The sequence below is a fragment of the Bactrocera oleae genome, chromosome 4 (assembly GCF_042242935.1).
Source record: "Bactrocera oleae isolate idBacOlea1 chromosome 4, idBacOlea1, whole genome shotgun sequence".
Classification (NCBI taxonomy): Eukaryota; Metazoa; Arthropoda; class Insecta; order Diptera; family Tephritidae; genus Bactrocera; species Bactrocera oleae.
Window position 1 is genome coordinate 30,745,866 of NC_091538.1, and position 16,130 is coordinate 30,761,995.

General features: G+C 36.5%; 1 protein-coding gene across 1 annotated transcript in view; it reads left to right on the forward strand.

Annotated features, from left to right (window-relative positions):
• IntS1 (integrator complex subunit 1) overlaps positions 1 to 16,130 on the forward strand; it is a 107,327-nt gene that overhangs the window by 72,843 nt on the left and 18,354 nt on the right. The gene's annotated exons all lie outside the window — the stretch shown is intronic.

The window sequence follows — 16,130 nt, forward strand, 5'->3', positions numbered from 1 at the left end:
GGGCCTAAGGCACTGCCTTGGACTACACCAGCCCTTATCGGACGTGCATCTGAGATGAAATTAAAGTAAATTTCCTATTTTTAAGATAAGACTCCAATATTTTATACAATGCGAAAGGGAATAACGTTTTAATTTTATATAAAAGTCTTTCATGCCACACTTTATCGAATGCCGGAGTTACATAAAAGAATGTTGCTGAACAATACTCTTTGTACTTTGAATGCCTTTCTAATTTCGTTGGTAATTCTATTAACTTGCTCTACAGTGTCATGTTTTGCACGAAGCCTGAATTAGTGCGTTGGAATTGTATTATTTGCGTGGAGGAAAGACATCTTTGATAGTAACACCTTTTCAAATATTTTGGAAAAACAGGGTAGGAGGCGTATTAGTCTGTAAGAAGACGCCTGGGTTAAGTCCTTTCCGTGTTTATCTACTTTGATGATCTGCGACTTTTCCATTAAGATAGATAATATCCGAAACTGAAAATTGCATTATAAAGTAAGCAATATTTGATAGCTCCATTTACATTTTTGAAATAGTTTTATCGTGTCCTGATGCCTTTTTTGGATTTATCTCTTTTATAATTACGTAATTCACAAGCTTTGTCTTATGTCTTATGTCGTATTTCAATAGTCTTAAAAAATACGACACTTGTGAGCACCCCTTAATAGTTGTATGTCATATTGTATAAAATTTCTACACATCACGAGCTGGTAGTGAAAAATTAAAAATACAAACATTTCATTAGAAACTGACAAACATAAAATTAAAGCTTCTTTATGTGAAAGCTTTCTTTATGTTGAAACGGAAACAACAAAATATTTTATGTATCACTTTTCTTCAACTTAATTTACCTGAATATCGTGGCTTCCTTTCATTTTATTATAGAAATTGATGAAATTTATTTAATTTAATAATTTTATACACTTAGACGTCAACAATAAAAAAAAGTAAACAGATACAGCTGATAAATAGCACACTCAAAAAACATACCTCGCCGTGTTGTATTTGTCGTATTTAAATTTTGTATGGGAAACAACAACAGTGTTGATATGACAGTTTTAAAAAAATAAGACAATATGACACCTTGTGAATACCCTAAATATTTAATTTCCAAAGTTGAAATCTTAATAGATAAGAGTGACTTGGTGGCAGTGTTGAGAAAAGTTGGCAGCTCAAATAATTTATTTTTTGACAATTGGGCTGAAACACCTTCTCTAGGTGGTGTGCGAAGCAAGTTGCCTTTTCCTCATCACTTCGAGCCCAATTACCACTCAAGTCTCTAATGGGCATGTTGGAATCAATCTGTGACTTAATGTGCGTTTAGGCTTTCCAAAGGGAGTTTCGTTTCTGAACTGCTTTTCTTAGTTTAAGTACAGCATCCTTCAATTGCAGCTGAGTAAAAAGAGATCGATTTGCTTGTTTGGTGTTGCTAGAATAGCTGGTTTAGATATTATACAAGGTGTGTTCCGAAGTAAACAGTAAAAAAGTAACAAAGTAAACTCTAGTGGCGTCATCTATATGTCGACTAGTGCGTTAGAATCTGCTATCCTTTATCGACTTCCAGTAAAAATTTCATGACATTTCATCTATTGAACATACTTCGAACAAAGAGCCAACATTAAATTTTGTTTGAAAATTGGTAAAAATTTTACCGAAACGTTTCAATTGATGAAATAAGTTTATGGCGATGATTGCCTATCCCGTAGTAGAGTGCACGAGTGGTTTCAACGTTTTCAAAGTGGTCGTGAGGACATAAATGAGAAATGAGCCGAAACCCAAAAATCACGCCTGGAGAAGTCAAAAGTGAAGACAATGCTGATTTGTTTTTATGATTCCAAGGGTATTGTCCACAAACAATTTGTTCCACCCGGCCACAACGTTAATGCGGTATTCTACCTTGGAGGTTTGAAGCGTTTGGTGCGCCGTATTCGACGTGTTCGGCCCGAATATCGCGAAGATGGAAGTTGGCGTTTGTTGCACGATAATGCGCCGTCTCATCGATCGATTTTCGGAAAAATGCATTTGCCGATGAAAGGAAATCGTAATGCAGACGTGGAGGCCATTCAAAAGGCTTGCACCGGTATACTGGCGGCCATACCGGGCAACGAGCTAAAACACTCGTTCGGCATGCTTTTGGACTATACAAAAAGCTGTATTAAAGCAGAAGGAGACTATTTTGAATAAAATTAATTGATTTTGCCGATAAAACCATTTGTTCTGTATTTTTTTTAAAAGTCCTGTTTACTTTGGAACACACCTTGCATTAGTTTTATTAAAATAGTTCTTTATTATTATAAAAAATGAAATAATAAACTCACCATCCAGAATATATCTGAAAGAGTAACATAACACGCATGGAGTTAATTTTTTGTCCTGATTTTTAACAGGTTGAAATTTTAAATATTATGAACAACATATTTGTACGCTGTGGATAAAACACAAATGACTGAAGAGCGAATTTAGTTTTACTTAAAAAGTATATTCCTAGGAGTAGTAGACTTATCGACTCTTTATGCTTGAAAATTGTAGTTTGTCTCTTCCAGTTTCGTGATTTTAATCTACGGGTTCAACCAATTTTTCACCGTTCTATGTAAAAACTGATCAAAATAGTGTACAGTTATATCTGAATTAATTTTTTTTACATATTCTAAATTATCTATTAATATTTCTCCTAAACAAAGACAATAATGTTCAACTACAACTGCTTGGTAGCAATCTAAATTTTTTGGTACGCTGGTCAACCATACTTGGACAACTGTATTACACTATTTTGAATAGGCAAAATAACCTCGACATAATTTTTCCCTGGTAAGCCGACATACGATTGTGATCGAAACAAAATACCAGATTTAATTGATAGATTGTTATAAATGCTGATACATTTACTGAATTATCTTCCGATCACTCTCAACCAATAAAGCTACCCTTGATCGTATCACCAAAAGTGGGTCTAATATCCTATGAAACTAACTGGTTAAAATACAAAAAATATATCAGTGGCTACATAAATGTTGATTATAGAATCAACTCAGAAAAATACATAGAGTAAAGCAAAAGCCAATGTAATGATACAAGTATGTCAATGTTAGTTGCACAAATCGTACTCCAAAGTTGAATACCATACATCCAAATCGGCTTTATTACCGCGAACAGATTTGTATGATTGTTATTTTTCTGGATATATGTTTTCTTTTTGTTAACCTTTTGTCCAAATGAATGCCATGATAAGTAACATCATTTAATTGTGGTACTAAGATATTATTCATTTTTATCGGCTGACACTTTTTTTCTTAGTGAGAATGCTTACACTTTGTTTATTTACATATATTCGCTAGTTGGTGAACCATTCTTCGACCAAAGCTAAATGCTCTTATAGTACCTTTGATAGTCGACATTTATTACGGCATACTATGGCTGTGTCACCCACAAAAGTCAATGTCCATGCACTGGTACCGGTTGCAATATCTGCTATATATAATATAAAATATATAATGTTGGGCCTAAGGCACTGCCCTGGACTACACCAGCCCTTATCGGACGTGCATCTGAGATGAAATTAAAGTAAATTTCCTATTTTTAAGATAAGACTCCAATATTTTATACAATGCGAAAGGGAATAACGTTTTAATTTTATATAAAAGTCTTTCATGCCACACTTTATCGAATGCCGGAGTTACATAAAAGAATGTTGCTGAACAATACTCTTTGTACTTTGAATGCCTTTCTAATTTCGTTGGTAATTCTATTAACTTGTTCTACAGTGTCATGTTTTGCACGAAGCCCGAATTAGTGCGTTGGAATTGTATTATTTGCGTGGAGGAAAGACATCTTTGATAGTAACACCTTTTCAAATATTTTGGAAAAACAGGGTAGGAGGCGTATTAGTCTGTAAGAAGACGCCTGGGTTAAGTCCTTTCCGTGTTTATCTACTTTGATGATCTGCGACTTTTCCATTAAGATAGATAATATCCGAAACTGAAAATTGCATTATAAAGTAAGCAATATTTGATAGCTCCATTTACATTTTTGAAATAGTTTTATCGTGTCCTGATGCCTTTTTTGGATTTATCTCTTTTATAATGACGTAATTCACAAGCTTTGTCTTATGTCTTATGTCGTATTTCAATAGTCTTAAAAAATACGACACTTGTGAGCACCCCTTAATAGTTGTATGTCATGTTGTATAAAATTTCTACACATCACCAGCTGGTAGTGAAAAATTAAAAATACAAAAATTTCATTAGAAACTGACAAACATAAAATTAAAGCTTCTTTATGTGAAAGCTTTCTTTATGTTGAAACGGAAACAACAAAATATTTTATGTATCACTTTTCTTCAACTTAATTTACCTGAATATCGTGGCTTTCTTTCATTTTATTATAGAAATTGATGAAATTTATTTAATTTATTAATTTTATACACTTAAACGTCAACAATAAAAAAAGTAAACAGATACAGCTGATAAATAGCACACTCAAAAAACATACCTCGCCGTGTTGTATTTGTCGTATTTAAATTTTGTATGGAAAACAACAACAGTGTTGATATGACAGTTTTAAAAAAATAAGACAATATGACACCTTGTGAATACCCTAAATTTTTAATTTCCAAAGTTGAAATCTTAATAGATAAGAGTGACTTGGTGGCAGTGTCGAGAAAAGTTGGCAGCTCAAATAATTTATTTTTTGACAATTTGGCTGAAACACCTTCTCTAGGTGGTTTGCGAAGCAAGTTGCCTTTTCCTCATCACTTCGAGCCCAATTACCACTCATGTCTCTTATGGGCATGTTGGAATCAATCTGTGGCTTAATGTGTGTTTAGGCTTTCCAAAGGGAGTTTCGCTTATGAACTGCTTTTCTTAGTTTAAGTACAGCATCCTTCAATTGCAGCTGAGTAAAAAGAGATCGATTTGCTTGTTTGGTGTTGCTAGAATAGCTGCTTTAGATATTATACAAGGTGCGTTCCAAAGTAAACAGTAAAAAAGTAACAAAGTAAACTCTAGTGGCGCCATTTATATGCCGACTGGTGCGTTAGAATCTGCTATCCTTAATCCACTTCCAGTAAAAATTTCATGACATTTCATCTATTGGAAGTGAAGTTATTGCGTTTTAAGTGTCAGTATATCTTTGTCATCGGTGCGGAAATTAAAAAACTTCGAGCCAACATTAAAATTTGTTTGAAAATTGGTAAAAATTTTACCGAAACGTTTCAATTGATGAAATAAGTTTATGGCGATGATTGCCTATCCCGTAGTAGAGTGCACGAGTGGTTTCAACGTTTTCAAAGTGGTCGTGAGGACATAAATGAGAAATGAGCCGAAACCCAAAAATCACGCCTGGAGAAGTCAAAAGTGAAGACAATGCTGATTTGTTTTTATGATTCCAAGGGTATTGTCCACAAACAATTTGTTCCACCCGGCCACAACGTTAATGCGGTATTCTACCTTGGAGGTTTGAAGCGTTTGGTGCGCCGTATTCGACGTGTTCGGCCCGAATATCGCGAAGATGGAAGTTGGCGTTTGTTGCACGATAATGCGCCGTCTGATCGAGCGACGCGTTTGGCCGATTATTTGACCACAATTTAACAATCAACTACTCCCCGTATTCACCTGATATGGCACCATGCGACTTCTACCTTTTCAGAAAAATGCATTTGCCAATGAAAGGAAATCGTTATGCGGACGTGGAGCCATTCAAAAGGCTTGCACCATCATACTGGCGGCCATACCGGGCAACGAGCTAAAACACTCGTTCGGCATGCTTTTGGACCATACAAAAAGCTGTATTAAAGCAGAAGGAGACTATTTTGAATAAAAGTAATTGATTTTGCCGATTAAACCATTTGTTCTGTATTTCTTTTAAAAGTCCTGTTTACTTTGGAACGCATCTTGTATGTTATATATAATATTAATGTTAGGTCAAGTAAGAAGTTCGTTCGGTTTCTATCTAAGAGATGGTGTTATTGTCCATAGTAATAGTGTTGCGCTGAAAACGTGTTTATTAACGCTAAAAGTGTGTCTTTGACAGTTTTTCGATTGATTGACTCAAACTCGTCAAAGATGGACACCAGTACAGAGAAAATTCGATATATTTTTCAATTTTTCTTTGATCAAGGCGAAAAAGCAGCCAAAGCGGCTGAAAAAATTAATTTAGTTTATGGGCCCGATACTGTAAACGAACATGTAGCACAAAAGGGGTTTGCTAGGTTCCGTTCCGATAGTTGCGATGTCAAAGATGCACCATGCAGGCGTCGGGGGGCCTGTCGTCGAAAATTGCGATAAAATTATGGAAATAGTGGAAGCAGACGTGAGCACTTATTTAATTGCTGAGGAACTAAAGATAAGCCAGAAAACCGTTTGGAGCTATTTGCATAACCTTGGATTCAAAAAGAAGCTCGATGTTTGGGTGCCACACGAACTAATGCAAAAAAACATGATGGACTGAATTTCCATCTGCGAATTGCTGCTGAATCGCAAACAAAATCGACCTGTTTCTGAAGCGGATTGTAGCTGGCGATGAAAAATGGGTCACTTACGACAATATCGAGCGCAAACGGTCGTGGTCAAAGCTCGGGGAAGCGGCCCAGACAATGGGCAAGACCGGATTGACGGCCAGGAAGGTTTTGCTGCGTGTTTGGTGGGATTCGCAAGAAATCATTTACTACGAGCTGCTCCCCAATGGCCAAACGGTCAATTCGGCCCTCTACTGCCAACAACTGGACCGCTTGAAGGCAGCACTCATCCAGAAGAGGCCATCTTTGATCAACAGAGGCCGAATTGTGTTCCATCAGGACAACGCTAGGACACACGTCTTTGGTGACGCGCCAAAAGCTCCGGGAGCCCGGATGGGAGGTCCCTATGCACCCACCTTATAGTCCGGACCTGGCAACAAGTGATTACCATCTTTTCCTGTCCATGGCGAACGCGCCTAATGGTGAGAAGTTGGCCTCAAGAGAGGCCTGTGAAAATTGGCTCTCCGAGTTTTTTGCCAATAAGGACGCAGAATTCTACGTGAGGGGACTTAAATCGGACAAATGTACACAAAGTTATCATCTTTTGAAAAATCAATAAAAAAAACCGAACGAACTTTTTACTTTACCAAATATTATAATATGTTACATATTGAGTTTTGTAGGCTGGTACCGAGGTGAAAAAAGAGCAATGACGTTTGCAGTGACGAGAACCCTCAAATAAAAATTATTTTTCTGAAGCTACTTAGCAGAGAGAAGAAAAACGCCTGGAACAGTTTTGAGGCAGTAGGGGATGGTTTTCTGACAAACCATAGGGCTAACAATTATGATGAGCTGATCACTGACATGATTACGTACTTCTCCATCACCGGATGTAGAATGTTACATTCTCATTTAGATAAATTTAAAATTAATACGGGAGCTTATTAATGGAAATTCGGATACGTTACCAAGGTCAGTTAATCATTAAAAGCATGATGAGGGCTATATTTGGGGGTTAATAAGAGAAATTTCTACAGTACATGGATATAACAGGAAAAGTAAAACCACTAATTTTTATACATTTGGTGTCTATTTTAAAATGTCTAATGTCGGAATGCATCCTAATTGGGTGATCGGTATATTTTAATAAATTATTTATATGTAAAATTTTGCGTATTTTTATTGAGATGAATTTTTTGAGGCATAAAAGCAACAAAAATGACAAATATAACCCATGCGCAAAAAGGAGGTTCATAATTAAACGTTTAGAGTCCATAACCTTCCATCAAGAGGTTTGCGACAGGTGGATGAAGTGAACTTTTTTTGCAGGCTCACAGGCTATTCTGCAGTTCTATGCACTTCTGAACCAGTAGCGATTTAATCTCGTTCGCTTTGAGTGCCGCCTGACTACCCTGAATATAGCCCGTTAATATGGAACGTTTAGTGCGCGAGCTTGCGACAGCACCGATGCCTTCCGATGTTTTCAAACCGTCAGTGTATCACTAGTTACGGTGGTCCTTAGAACACTATTCGACCTTCCTGTCGAGGGTAATTTTGAATTTGTTGGGAATTACATTACGCAGCGGTGTGAGCACCAATGCTGCCGTTGGGCACGAGCACGGGCCACCATTTGCCGATGCAGGCAAATTTTGGAACTTTCGATAGTTGAAGCCCTATGCTCATATGTGACAAAGTGAATCAAGACAATTTTTAAATTTTGTAAGCAAGGATGTCTCCTCATATCTTCTTATACTATGTTCGCACCGACACAAAATTCGTGTTTTCATAGACAAAAGATGTTTTCACGCGAAAACTTGTGTTTTCATCCATACAAAATCTGTCAAACGAAAACACAGTTTTCGCTGAAAACCCCTTGAAAACTTACATTCCACTCATTATAATCGGTGCCTGCTCTAGTTTAATCGATATTATTAGAAGACATATTTTGCCAGCCCTAAATGTCAGTTGACAATTTGTTTCCATTCCATGATTGGTCTAAACGTACCCTACAAGAAACTGCATTTTTAAATTCAGAACTATCCACTGAATGGAGAAAGTCGTACGCAGAGCTATTGAGAGGATGAGATGGCATCAAGTGAAAATTTATTTTTATATTTTCATATTTTATTATATTTTTTGTTGCATTCCTTTTTATATTTAAGTATATTATTATAACTAATTTTGATTAAAAATTTTAAATTTATTAATGAAATAAAAATTACATTATCTACTGCGCAAAAAAATTTTCACTTCTGATAGCGTTTCAGCCATAACTGACAATTTCCAGCTATGACTGATTTATGGTCAGCAATGACTCAAAAAAACAAAAACTTAAGAAAATGATAGAAACATTGTTCTGCGCGCTGACAAAATTTTTTCAGCTATGACTGTCATATTACCCATCAGATGACCATCACTGTTCTTGTAGGGTACCTAACAAATGTAAACAAATAGATGTGTGAACTGTCAATGAAAACTCATCGAAAACACACAATGTCGATCAGAACGACTTTGGTTCCACAATCCACAAATTGTGTTTTCAAGAGGATTTCAATTCGGTGCGAACATAGTATTACTGACTAATTTTCGTATTCTTAGCAGTGTTGCCACTTGAGAAAATCTCTAAATATCAAAATTTTAACTAAATCTTTTGCATAACTACCAAATTTTTTTATCATCAGAACATTGGGTTTTTATTGCAGTACACATTTGGAAAAATTTGTAGTTTCCGGAAATTGTAAATAAAACGAAAAGTTATTAATCTTCACCAATATTTATTTTGTCACCTTCAAAATATGCTCCTTCTGAAGGGATTCATATATGCCACCTCTTTTTCCAATCATCGAAACATGCCTTGTAGGCGCTGTCCGGGATCGCGTTCAGTTCCCTATACGAATTTTCTTTTACGGCCTCAATTGAGTCGAATCGGGTTCCACGGAGTAGTCACTTGGGTTTTTGAAACAATAAAAGTCGCAAGGGGCCAAGTCCGGCGAATACGGTGGTTGATCGATGAAATTGAACGAGTTTTTGGTCTTAAAATGGTTCACAACTACATCTCGGTGCGGTATTTTTGGGAAATAAAAATCGCAAAACGCTAGTGAAATCGACGGCAGATCGCGCTAATTTTTGGCATATTATTTAAGGACAGTGCTACCAACTTAACAAACAAAAGTGCTGAAAAATATTCATTGCCTTTAAAGTTTAAAACTTTCTGGTCACAATGTACAAATAACCCTTAGGGGTCTATTAAATTTAGATACATTTTATGCAAGACATAAACATTTTTTTGAAAGCAATAGAATATTTTTATCCACTACCTACGATATTTTCGCTTTGATGATCCAAGCGAGCTTTCATTACTACATAAAATTATCTTTGTGTTAACAGCCATGGCGCAAACGTTTAATATGTTTCAATTTACCAGGCGTCAATATCATTTTGTTCGTGTACTACGTGTTTTAAGTAATTTATTGTTACACCCAAAAACAGTTGAAAAGTATAACATTAACAATTATTTAAAGTAAAACTAAAGTATTTACTTGTCTATTAAGCCTATAATATTTCACCTAATGTATAAAGTTAAAGAAATGCGCGTGAATATCAAATTTTTGCTATTTCTCAGTTTCAATTACCGCTAGATCTCTCATTTTACCCCCATTGTCACATGGTCATGAATGACTCCTTTTAAGCTAGTATGACAAGAGAGAAAGTATACCATTTCAAGCGAACAAATCTTAAAATTAACTATCATTGTATATACATGTGATAATAAATATTCCTACCAATCAGACTACCAAAGGCAAATGAAAGTACCAATTTTAGTCCGATCGGGCCAAACAGTAACGCTGATTCTTAGTGGTATTTATACTGTGTGGCACAGTATACTGACTACATCTGGTAACACGATTTTATATGTCATTAATCCCTCCTCTTCACATTGAGATTCACGGAAATTTTCTAGCCATTACAACTGGTAAAATCTTTTCAATTATCCCAAGCGAAATCATTCTAGAACATATCCTGGAGTGAACAAGACGTACGCGCATAAGAATAGAGAGATAATTCAAGTTTAATTTCTAAGTTTCATTGGAAATATTGTAACAAAACTAATAAATATTGGTATGTGGTGATGTCGGCCGCCACAATACTATTGAGCGTGTTTACTTATTAATGGTTGATGGTTTGTTTAGATGTAACATACATACTGTTTGTTTTGCTACATCCTGTTTATTCTCACATAGGGTTGTTTTGATGTTTGTTTGTTTAGGATATTTTGGTGAGATAATGTGATTCCCAATTGATAACGGGTTAAAATCCGACCTTAGACTTTGCCGGATTGTGCCACAGACCAAGTTATAGTTAGGGTGCTGCTTAGTAAAGAGCTGTAAATAAGAAGTTGTAAACTTGAATAATGAGTTGTTGATTCAATAATAAAGATATGTGTGTAGCCATTTAATAGGGACTTTTATTTAACAATTTGGTGATCGAACTAAATATAGAGTTTCAACGTAGACGATTTATCGAGAAATCCGTTACAATTGGTGTGAGATTAGGATTGTCAAAAAATCCCAAAGAAGGAGTTAACTTAAAATGGCAATTTAAGCGATTTGCAGAGATTCCACAATTAAAAAAAAAGAGAGCAACGTGATTTGGCTATAAATGGATTAAAACTGAATTACAATCACGGTTGCGAGGGCCATGGAAGCAGAATATACGAATTTTGACGAATATGTCTTTCAATTAGATTTAGAGCAAGATAAAACGAAGATAGAAGAAAAGGAACAGGCTCACTGCTCATCAAAGGTCGGTTGTCAAAGCAGTTGGAAGAGCAGTTCGCGAGATGCACGTACATCTTCACAAGTGACCTCACAAATAGCAGAAGTGTCCTCACAGATTTCGGAAGAGCGGGATAAAATTGAAACTGAAGTGGATGAATTGAAAGATAGTATCCGCGAGCTACAATTAAATCGGCCAATTACGTCAACTGCTTCTCCCAAGGTAAAACCTTCATCCTTTTGATGGCACTGTTCCGTTGAATATTTTTAAGCTTCAATTTGAAAAGACGGCATCAAATTGGAAACGCTTCAAATAATTGGAACGCTGAGGATAAAGTTCGTTGCATTAAAAGGATCTGCTGCGGAGATATTACAGACCATTCCAAACTGCAAGGCGAGTAGTTATGAAACGTGGATGGGTGCGTTAGAAGGACGGTATGATTGTGAGCACAGGATGCAGATCTTCTAAATCGAGTCGCGAAATCGCCGCCAGAAAGCCAATGAGCCTCCGCAGGAGTTTTCTACAGAGATTGAGAGGTTACCTCACTAAGCTTATGCACATAAATCTGTGGAATGCATCGAAGACACAAAAATTCAGACCTTCGTCAATGGAATACGAGATAACATTACACGCTGCGTTAGCATGTCCGAAATTGAGGTTTGCGGAAACCGTTTCGTATGCTCTGACACAGGAAACTGCATCTTTGCTTAGCAATCAAGCATTTAAAGCTCATAAAGTATATATGGAAGAACACACTTGGGTGAACTTGAAAAAATTGACAACATGCAGAAAGGTTTAGAAAAATCTATAGAAGTACGTAAGAAAAATGATGGTGTAGTTAAATGTTTCAACTGCGGCAAAAGTGGCCATATTGCACGCAACTGTAACCAGTCCAATAATCCAGTTGAACGTAAACACAAAGCTGAGGAAGATCGAGTCGTTAAACTAAAGCGAGCCAGCCGAAAAGTGCACGGGCTGGCTCCCGCAAGCAAATGGCCCGTAATCTCCATTTTACAAATAAACAGGAATACGACTACCGTTACCAATTTTATGGTGGCAGATATCGTCGACGAAGTCATAATTGAATTAAATTTTCTAGCGAATCAAGAAATTAAAATCGACATGAAGATTATGACCTATACAAATATGAAAGTGCCACATTGACAAAGCCAAGTATTCCTACTTGCAATCTCTCGGGCGAAACCACTTGGGATAATAAAGCAACAAGCAGGATCGCTTATAACACATAAGCAAAGGCGAAGAAAAAAAATTTAATAACATATACATACATATATATATATATACACATACATATTATAGAAATACATTCTAATTTTTCCCGCGAAACAAATAAACATCCTTTCCAATATATGTACATACTTATGGTATTGTAACGGATTTCTCGATAAATCATCTACTTTGTAACACACTATTGAGTTCGATTACTGGATTGTTAAATAAAAGTCGCAATTATATGGCTATATCTATCTTTATTTCTAATTCCAACAACTTAACGCTTTACTACTCATTATACGAGTTTACAATTTCTTACTTATATCTCCATTGTTCTTTACACAGCAACACACTTAACTAGAACTTTGTCTGCTGCACAATCTGGCAGCCCATATATAGTACCTCTTTAACAAAACAACGGCACTAGAACATTCTGGCAACTAGGAATTCGCTGCCTAGTTGATATGGGCAATTTAAAGTCGATTCGATTTCGCAATATCATCCGTGTTCGTCACAGTACTTCTGCATTATTTAAACTATTTGTAACAAGAGAGTGGAAAAAAGTAGCACAGTGCCATTTGCTGTTCAATGGTTTTCTCGCTCTATTCAATTGCAATTATGTCATACTGTCTCGTTCTAAGTTACCTCACAAATTTGTACCTTGTTTTGGTTAACAGAATGACATACATTGGATACTAAATCTGTTTACAGTCTGTGAAAGATAACAAATACATTTGTTAGTGAATAGGCTACCCATGTGTTACCCATAACAAATACATTTGTTAGTGTATGGATTACCTATGTGTTATCCATAACATTGGTTACCCAAATTTCTGTAAGTTTTATTGTTTTGGTTAGCAGTTTGTTACCTTTCACATATAGGTAAACATGTTAGCGTATTGGTTAGCTATAACAAGCATATCTGTTACCTCAATTTTCCTCGATTTGTTATTTTATTTATAACTCATTTGTTACTTCTAACAAATTCATATGCCAGCGTATCGGTTATCTTTTTGTTACCATAACCAATTTTAATTATTTTAAATAAAATACTATATTTTTTCTTTTATATTGATTTATTTAATTATAAAAATTTTTATTTTATATTTACTTAATTATTCGTATTTAGTTAAACTAAATATTAAAATCAATTAAGATCCTATATGCATATATTTAATTGATATATACATATATATTGTATATATAGTTTAAATATAGATCTTAGCATTAAACATATAATTTATTCTCAAACAACTCAAGTACATCTAAAAGTAGAATCTTATAAACAATTACTCATACTACAATTATAAATCTATATGCACAAAAAATACAATATGGTCCCTTCATCACGATACTGCATCATGTCATACTACATTATTTCTTCTCTAACTGACCATTCGTACCGGTTTGGCCGGGATAGTGTCGAATTCCGAGTTAAGGGTTCCGGGCTTAGAAATTAAAAAAAAAATTCTCAATAAACGGAATAAAAATACAACAATGTATATTTGTGTATATTATATTCGGTTTGAATTTTTTGATTTCTGTAGTAGATTATGTTCTATTTTTTCATTCTACATTCTGTTTAAATTTATTGAATTATGTAGTAGATTTTGCTATTAGACAGCTCATTACTTTCATTCAGCATTCAAAGTGGAACATAAGATAATTTGGTGAATTTGAACCATAAATATTTAGGAACAAATATTACTTTGTGAAATGTTGAAACGAAAGTGAGTTTTCAACGATAATTTTTTGAGAGTCAGTTATGACGATTCCAACGTTCGTTGCGACAAATGTAACGCAACTTTTTCGGTTGCTGCTGGTGGAGGCAATGATATTAAAAATGATTTGAATACAAAGAAGCTAGTCTGTTTTTTAGAAAGCTTTATTCATTTGTTTGTCGACCGACACTTCCAATCGCAAAGCAATTAAGATGTTTCCTGTCGTTAATCGTTATGTTCTTTCATTATCTGGAATGAATGTTAAAATAATTGAAGTTGACAGGAAAAAGGTGAAATGTCTGACATGATTTTTACGTTCATTTAAAGAGTATTGTAAAATTTTACTGTGGTGACAATGCGCCAATTAATTTCAGTCGCGCTGATCGGAAAAGTGAAGGAAACGTTTTTTGCAAAATAAAAGAAATTAAAATCGAACATAGTTTATGTAGGTTATGCATACCGTGCATAATGCGATTCGTAACTCATGATATGCACTTGATGTTAAAATAGAGGGCATTGTTGTTCAGATGTTTGATATACACACATTTTTACATCCACTCCATTCGCACAGACGGACGGGATCTCTTAAAAGGTGCCGGTGTCTGTCCCAATGTTAGACACTGCGATTCCTTTGCGGACCAACGTCGCGAACTCTTAATCCACGAATCGATTCGGTGCATCGCCGCATCGGTTGACTCAGGACCGTTACAGGGACATTGCTCCGTCCAGAGTAACATTTTTCTGTCATTTTGTGGGAGGTGTGGCTTGTGTCCCTGCGATACTACTTTAATCGACCGCTTGAGTGGTCGCTGCTGCTGATGGAGCATGCGCGCGAGTCGCATTCTCTAGTGCGTTCAGACGCATGCACCCAGAGTGGAGCTGCTCCGGATGGAATTTGGGCGCTTTAGCTGGGCTCTAAGCTACCGGGGGGGTCGGCAGGTCGTGGATAGCCGAACGGCCTGTAGTAGCAGGTCAGTTGCGAAATAAGTTAAAACGAATAAGCAATCCCCGACGATGAGCGGAGGATGCGGTATAAAGGCTAGCAGATCCATTGAAGCTCTAATGGCTGTGGCGAATAGACACCGCCTCATAGAAATGACCTCCTAAAGCTGATCGAAGCAATGAGCCCACCACAGCGGTCTATCAACAACAATATGAGAGATCTTCTCGGTTTGATAGCAAAGCGTCACGCAAGTGCTCATGAGGAGCATATTGCAAATAAGAAAGCACAACGAAGTATTCTCGTGATGCCAACGATTGCGGAAACTACGCCAAAGAGGCCTCGCGAAGAAATACCGTCCAAGAAAAACAAAATCTCCCACAAGGAAGCGGCGAATAAACCCGAGACCGGAAGCAAAGCGTGTGGACCCCATCAAGAGCAAAGAAAAGGGAAAGCAAGATGGCTGGACTGTGGTGAAACGTAAACCACTTAAGAAGGCACCACACAACCGGTGATATATCATATAGTGACATCCTAAAGACTGTCAGGAAAGATGATTCACTGCAGAAATTAGGGGAAAAAGGGGGGGGGGGGGGCACGGGTGAATTTAAGTCCGATATAGGCAAAGTGCTGGGAAAGAAGGCGCAGATCAATGCCCTCACGAAGTAATGGTGGAAATACGTGATCTCGACGAAATCACTACAAAACAGGGCATTGCCGAGGCCATACGCACTCAAATAAAGGAGCTGAACCATATTAATATAAATTCGGTTAGAACCATTAGGACTGCATACTTGGGAACACAAACGGCTGTGCTAAGCCTGCCTGCGCTGGAGGCCGGACATCGTTAGATGCACGCCTAATCAAAGTAGGTTGGGTAGTGTGTAGAGATAGAGCGAAGAAAAATCTCAGGAGGTGTTTCAGATGTCTCGAATACGGACATCTGGCCAAAGCATGCAACAATTCCGACGATAGAAGCAAGTGCTGTGTCAAATGTGGAGAAACT